This window comes from Sardina pilchardus, chromosome 7 (genome assembly GCF_963854185.1).
Source record: "Sardina pilchardus chromosome 7, fSarPil1.1, whole genome shotgun sequence".
In the NCBI taxonomy this organism is placed as follows: Eukaryota; Metazoa; Chordata; class Actinopteri; order Clupeiformes; family Clupeidae; genus Sardina; species Sardina pilchardus.
Window position 1 is genome coordinate 21,061,843 of NC_085000.1, and position 6,828 is coordinate 21,068,670.

The 6,828-nt window shown below is 43.1% G+C and overlaps 1 protein-coding gene across 1 annotated transcript in view; it reads right to left on the minus strand.

Moving 5' to 3' along the window:
• The window catches only part of hoxc11a (homeobox C11a), a 64,237-nt gene that overhangs the window by 43,324 nt on the left and 14,085 nt on the right, over positions 1 to 6,828 (minus strand). The window lies entirely within an intron of this gene.

The window sequence follows — 6,828 nt, forward strand, 5'->3', positions numbered from 1 at the left end:
TTTATAGCCTACATGGCATCCAACTAGCTACAATCCACCTCCGTCATATGCTACAATGTTACTATGGTTCTGCACGTCTGTATTTCAGCTGGGATGCAACGTGACAGTTCATTTAAACTTCGCAACGAGTTTGGCGAATTAATATTCAAGTGTGATACGGGAACTACTTCAAAGGTAGCAGGTTATACGAAGTTAATGGCCACCCCATCAGCCAATCAGAGAAGAGAATTCCATTGTTGAGGGAGATAAGCAGAGAATCATTTATTCTTTTACATGAGAAAAGGCCAAGGGCAAAGCACTGCTTTATTTTCTTTTGTAACGACACCTCTTTGGTCTTTAATTTTTTTATGCAACATATACAGAGATATGTGTTTCTTCTGTTTATTTCTTTATGGTGTCCTCAGTGTGTGCCATTACTAAAATATTATATGAAAAACCTCACCTTTTCACAATAAAATGTTTTGTCATGTTCATACATCAAGTTGTTTGTCCTATTGATAACCATTAACTTGATCATGTAAAATGTGCACAATTGTAAAGTGAATGTGCACAATGAAAAATAACTTTCAGAATGCTTTCGATTATTGAACCGCATCGAATTGCATCGAATCGCATCGAATTGAATCGTACCGAATCGTTTGCTATTAACATGTATCTTTTTTTGAATCGTATCGTGACAATGTATCTAGATGCGAATCGTATCGTCTTTCACATGAGAGATTCACACCCCTAATGTCTATGTGACTAGTTTTCTGACTCCTTATGTATCTGGGGGTTTATTTGTATTTTGTTTGACCTCTTTCCCCTTTCACTTTAATGTTTTAGTCCATGTGTTGTTAGTCTCCTTCCATCCTAAGGACCACAATGGAAACAAGCCTTTGGGCTTCATTGTGTTTTTTATATCCTTTTGAACACTCAATATGGTTCAATAAAGTTTCAATCAATCAATCAATCAAAACAATGGACAGAGAGGTGAACAGGCCTGCTAATTTTTCAACAAATTGCTGTCTTCAATTTGAATACCATGCCATCACAGTGATCGCCCCAGCCAAACTATGTGCTGGTCATTTACCGCCCACCAGGCCAACTAGGTGACTTAATGGACGCGCTGGACACTCTGTTGTCCTCCATCTCTGAACATGACTTTCCGCTATTCATCCTCGGAGATATGAACATCTACTTAGATGTCCCAGGCTAAGAGGACTTTATGGCCCTGATCCACTCTTTTGACCTCAAACTGGTTCGCAGTCCACCTACTCACAAAGCTGGCAAAGAACTTCATTTGATCCTTGGAACTGCACCACAGACACCCTCATGGTGACACCTCCATCTTTCTGACCACTGGCCCCTCAGCCGATGGTCACGTTCCGCCGCAACATCCGCAACCTGTTTCCAACCCACTTCTCCTCTGTAGTCGCCTCCGGTCTACCTCCAATCAGCACCTTCTCCTCTCTGGAGGTTAATGATGCCACAGACTCACGGTTCCACTGAGCTTGTGTCTGGACAAACTGTGCCCTCTTACTACAAGGCCACAAACACTTTCATTAATGGCTAAATGATACCCTCCAATAGCAGTGCACTAAACTCAGAGCCCATGGAGAGGAAATGGCACAAATCTAAAATTCCTGATGACCTCAAAAACCACCAAACACTCCTGCCATCCTTTTCAACCAGCATCACTGCTGCTAAGACAGCTTTCTACAATGACAAAACCAACAGTGAGACAGACTCTGAAGTTTTCTCAAACTTCAAATCGCTACTCAACCCTCAGCCACCTCGTCCTTCGTCCAGCCTTACTGTGGATACCACAGCCTCCACTGCCTTAAAAACAAAGTGGAGGCAATCAACAGTCAATTCTATACATGCCCACAAGACACGGCAGACTCAGTTATTGAACACCTACAACAGGGGCGAGTGGGACACTAAAATCCACCGGGAATATTCTGACCACACCGGCCCCCTACCCGCCGCCAGCCCACTGCCGGCCCAACCCACCCATGCCTTGAGCACGACCCCCTTCCGTATATTATAAACACAAACAAAATGTTGGCTAAATGTAATATAGTCAATATATGAAGGTCCAGGTCCAGACTTTCATGTTTCAGTTTTACGGGCATTTGCATGCAAAACATGCAATACACCATTTTTACACTAAATTTCTTGGTTGGGAACTGTATGTCCACATATACTGTAATTCAAAAGCATTTTACATCTCTACCTTGCCCTCTCTTTGGGCCTGCTCCTCTCACTGCTCCTGCATCTCTGCTTCACTGCTCCTGCACCTCCTACTGCACCTTTCACTGCTCTTCTCCCTGGACCCATTGTTCTTACTCTTCCTCATCCAGACATTACAGTATTTGTCTTTTTATGTTTCTGTTTCCAAAAACATCACCTCCTCCTTTTACTGTGTAAGTGTAATGTAAATGTAAAAAGTAACCCCTGCCACTGAGTCTAAGACAAACTGGAATCATCTGTGGTTGGCCCAATTTACCCAACATCATCTGTGTGCCAGTTATTCAATTGTTTGTTTATTATCAGCTGAGATATATTGTTTTTGAACTGATACCATTGCAGAAGCAGAGGTTACTAAGGTTTGGAATTGTTTTAACTATTGTGGGATGTCATGTGTTAACATCTGTAAAATAATAGAAAAACGATCCATCATTTTGTTGAGAGGTAGCCTAGCCTATAACTTGTTTGTTAAGAAAATGTAAGCATTGTGGAAATGTGTTCACTGCCTGCATATTGTGCGAAAACGACATGAAATGTGTGAATGGTATGGCCACAATGTGTTTAGAGTTTTGAAAACGTGACAACTGTTTGGACAAACGCTATGTTAGTCACTGAAAAAAACTGTAAGCCATTGATTCGATTGAAATGTAGGCTACATGAGTTAACTAGCTTGTGATATTTTCCGACCAGCAAGTAGCCTAACGTAGTTGAGCTTTGCGTCAATGTTTTTCATTCTGTCAAATTTACCTGCACTCGTGGCTGTGGACTAGGCTACGGATAGCCTAAATCTGTTTTGAGCATTTAGATGCATGCTCCTCCAGCAGTCGCTTCTTAATTCTGCCTTTTTCAGCCCCCTCTTTCTCTTTCCTCTTCTTGCCTTCCATATTAATCAAGCAAACACCTGCAAATCCGTTCACTATCAAAACGCTACTTTCACGAATAGGCCTATAGGCTAAGGGGCCATGCCATTAGAGGAGGGGCCGCTCATCTATCCCCCTACATTTCTGTAATAGACTTGACCTAGCAAACGTATTTGCCATTCCCAGGAGGCTTTGCTGTTCTATTTTGAATTTATTTGTGACCAAAAGAGTTAAATAACACTTTTAATAATATGAAGAATTAAATTAAGACACCCAAGACTACCCACAAATGCACTGATGGGAGAGAACTGAGATGAATAGGCCTGTAATTAATATATGTAGGGTAACCATGACTAAGGTATATATCGCAACTAAATGGTTTAAATAGTGGTTGGTCTCCTTATGAAAGCAATTGCCGATGAGCGATTTCAAAGAATAGAAGCTTTACGTAAATATCTTATGATAATAAATGTTCTAGCGGCCGCTCAGGCACGTCTTGGGCCAGTTCTAATGCAACATCAGGCCTGCCGGCCTGGAGGGAAATGTCCCGAATCTCCCGATTACCACTCCGCCCCTGACCTACAACCTCTGGTGGTTGATTTTTCAGCATTCCTGCAGTTTAATTCTAGAGTATTCTCACTCTATTCTGAATGTGTTCATATGTTCCTCCTGTGTGTAGTGTACTGCCCTGTAGGGGTCCATAACATTGTACAGGAATTTGTCTGACACCAAAAAACCTGACCAGACGTGGACTTTAAGTAGGGCCTTGGCCAGTGCCTGTTTACCACCAAGGTCATGGTGCCTTGTAGCTCGAGAACACCAGTGATAACATGGGCCGGATTGGCATGATTTACATTCGTATGTTTTAGTATAACAGGCTTGGTCTTAGGTTTTGACTTCGAGACATTTCGAGGAAGCAAATCGAGGAGCATCTTCTGTCTGGATGTTCAGCAGTCGCTTCTAATAGCAACCACACCTGTTAGACAGTTTTACTGTCCAAGACTTGGCCTGTGTTCTGATATTCATTTATTGTACTGTCTACAATAAATCATCATCTAAAAGCCAATCCTGATCCAGCGGTCAAGCTTCATTGGCAATCTTCAATTCAGATATTAGAACGAAAACACAACGCAATCACTAGAGAATTCAACAGAGCCTCTCTCCGTGAGTGAGGTATCTAGACTCCTGAAATGTAGCCGTCCTACTACATGCTCGCTAGAGCCTATAACTACAAGCCTGTTTCAGTCCATCAACCCAACCTATATACATTATCTATAACACACGTGATCAATACTTGGCTGACCTCTGGCACGTTTCCAACAGCGATAAAAATGGCCCAAGTAACACAGTTACTTAAGAAAACTTCTCTAAACCCTGCTCAAGTTGAGAACTACCGTCAAGTCTCACTCCTTCCTTTCCTGTCCAAAGCTATCAAATGAGTAAGGCTCCAAGCAGGTCTCTGAATCCCTTTCACAGAACAATCTTCTGGATTCAAATCGATCTGGGTTCACTTGACCGAAATGGCTCTGCTGTCTGTAACAAATGCCTTAAAGGAAGCCAGGGCGACCGCTCGGTCATCAGTACTCGGCTGCCTTTGACACGGTTAATCACCGCATCCTTCGCCAACCAACTTTCCCCGATCATGTTGCCTCGGTCACCTTGTTGTGCGGTTCCGCACTCTACAACATACAGAAAATCAGGACTCATTTGTCTCAAGATGCTACCCAACTCCTGGTACAGGCAATGGACACCTCACGACTTGACTACTGTATTTCACTCCTGACAGGTCTCCCAGCCTGCACAGTGAGACCCCTTTAGATGATCCAGAATGTGGTGGCGCGCCTGGTCTACAACGTCCCCCAAAAGGACACGTTACCCAGCTGCTCATCCAGTTACACCGACTACCTATGGCCGCCCACATCAAATTCAAGACTCTAACGCTCTCGTATAAAGTAATCTCCAGCTCTGCGCCCACCTACTTGAATGCCCTCTTGCTGTGAGTGTCATCAGTGTCGATTCCCTCCAAATCGAAGAACAGCGAGTGACAGTCAGTCTGCAATTCTACATAATGTGCGATTACCAGCATAGAAATGAATAAACGAAGTTTCAAACAAATGAGTTTATTTTCAAACATTTTCAAAAAAGCCTAAAGGCAATGATGCACAGGGGTCCTCTGCTTGCCAGCCATCTCCGTCTCCAGTAACATCTGAAACGGCTAGCGGCCAGGCTGAGCCACAGTCCTCCACTCCTCCAGCCGCAGTAATGCAATAATCGGTGCTAGACCCCTTGCAGGAGCTGGCTGAGACAGCAGTTGTCACTGAAAGTTCACAATCTAACTCCGCATCCTCTCGATTCAATCTCACCTCATCTCCTTTTCCCTGTTTTCCCTCCAAGTCAATGGCAAATGCTAGCTGTTCATCCTCAACTTTCCAGACAGATGAACTATCCCCTAGCTCTGCTAGTGCTATGCCCCGGGTAGTTAGTAGCCCACTAACATTAGCATCAGACTTATCAGACATTGGCAAACTTGAGGCAAATACCCTTAAATGTGCATCGGACTGTCAAACTTCATGTCTTGCAAACCCGATTCAAACTATCCATAGGGTGGATAGCTCCTTCGACACTGATTTTCTGCAAACAGAGAAAAGTGCCAGAAGTACTCAACCTTGCACTACAGTCTGTATCAGGATAGCTTGCTTTGTGTTGCATGCATACTGTTCTCGTCCAGTGAGTTGATTCTCAGGACTAAGCCACTCCGAGATTGGAGCAATGGCAGAAAAAATAATTGCGAAACACATGGCACTCAAGCACACCAGGATGCCCAGTTGCGAGCTTCAGAATTTGTCCATATACGCACAGGTAAAAAGCCTTCCATTTGCACAACATTGGATCGCTCCCGTCAAGACACAACAGAGTGCAACAGGCATGGTTTAACAGCAATCAGCGACCTGATCAATATGTGTGGTCAGAAAAATTTAGCTCTTAGAGGTCATACCGACGAGCGAAGCAATTTTCAGGCTTTTTTACAGTACCGTACAAAGGGGATGCCACCATAAAGCATTATTTACAGCTTGCGCCTGCCAACGCAACTTGTTGTGGCCACCAAACTCAGAATGAAATAATTGAACTGTGTGGGAAACAGACTCAAAATACAATTCTTCACAAATGTCAATCTGCCAAATTGAACTGTGTGGGAAACAGATTCAAAATACAATTCTTCACAAATGTCAATCTGCCAAATGGTTTTCCGCCATACATACTAGATGAAAGTGTTGATATCAGCAATTCTGAGCAAGTGTCATTGTCAGTGCGTTACGTTCATTCTGACGCAGGAAACTATTCCGTGAGAGAAACTGTCTAGATTTAATGTGGATAAGACCATGATGTCACTGTTCTACCGTTCTTTTATAGAATCAATGATATCCTTTTCACTTGTAGCATGGTTTGGGCATGTCTCAGTACCATTTAAAAATCGTCTATGTCAAATGGTTAAGTAAACTAATTGGTGAGCCACAGTTACACCCCTCAACTCTAAACAACTACAGCGAATAGATGAATCATCTTGAATGATGACCTACATCCTCTGAATCATGAATTCCAGTACCTTCCCTCTGGACGGAGGCTAACAGTCCCAGGTTGTAGGACCACAAGATATAAAAACAGCTTTGTCCCAGCTGCAATTACTTTGCTAAACAAGCTGTAACATGGATATCTGTAACCCATAAGCACTTTTTCC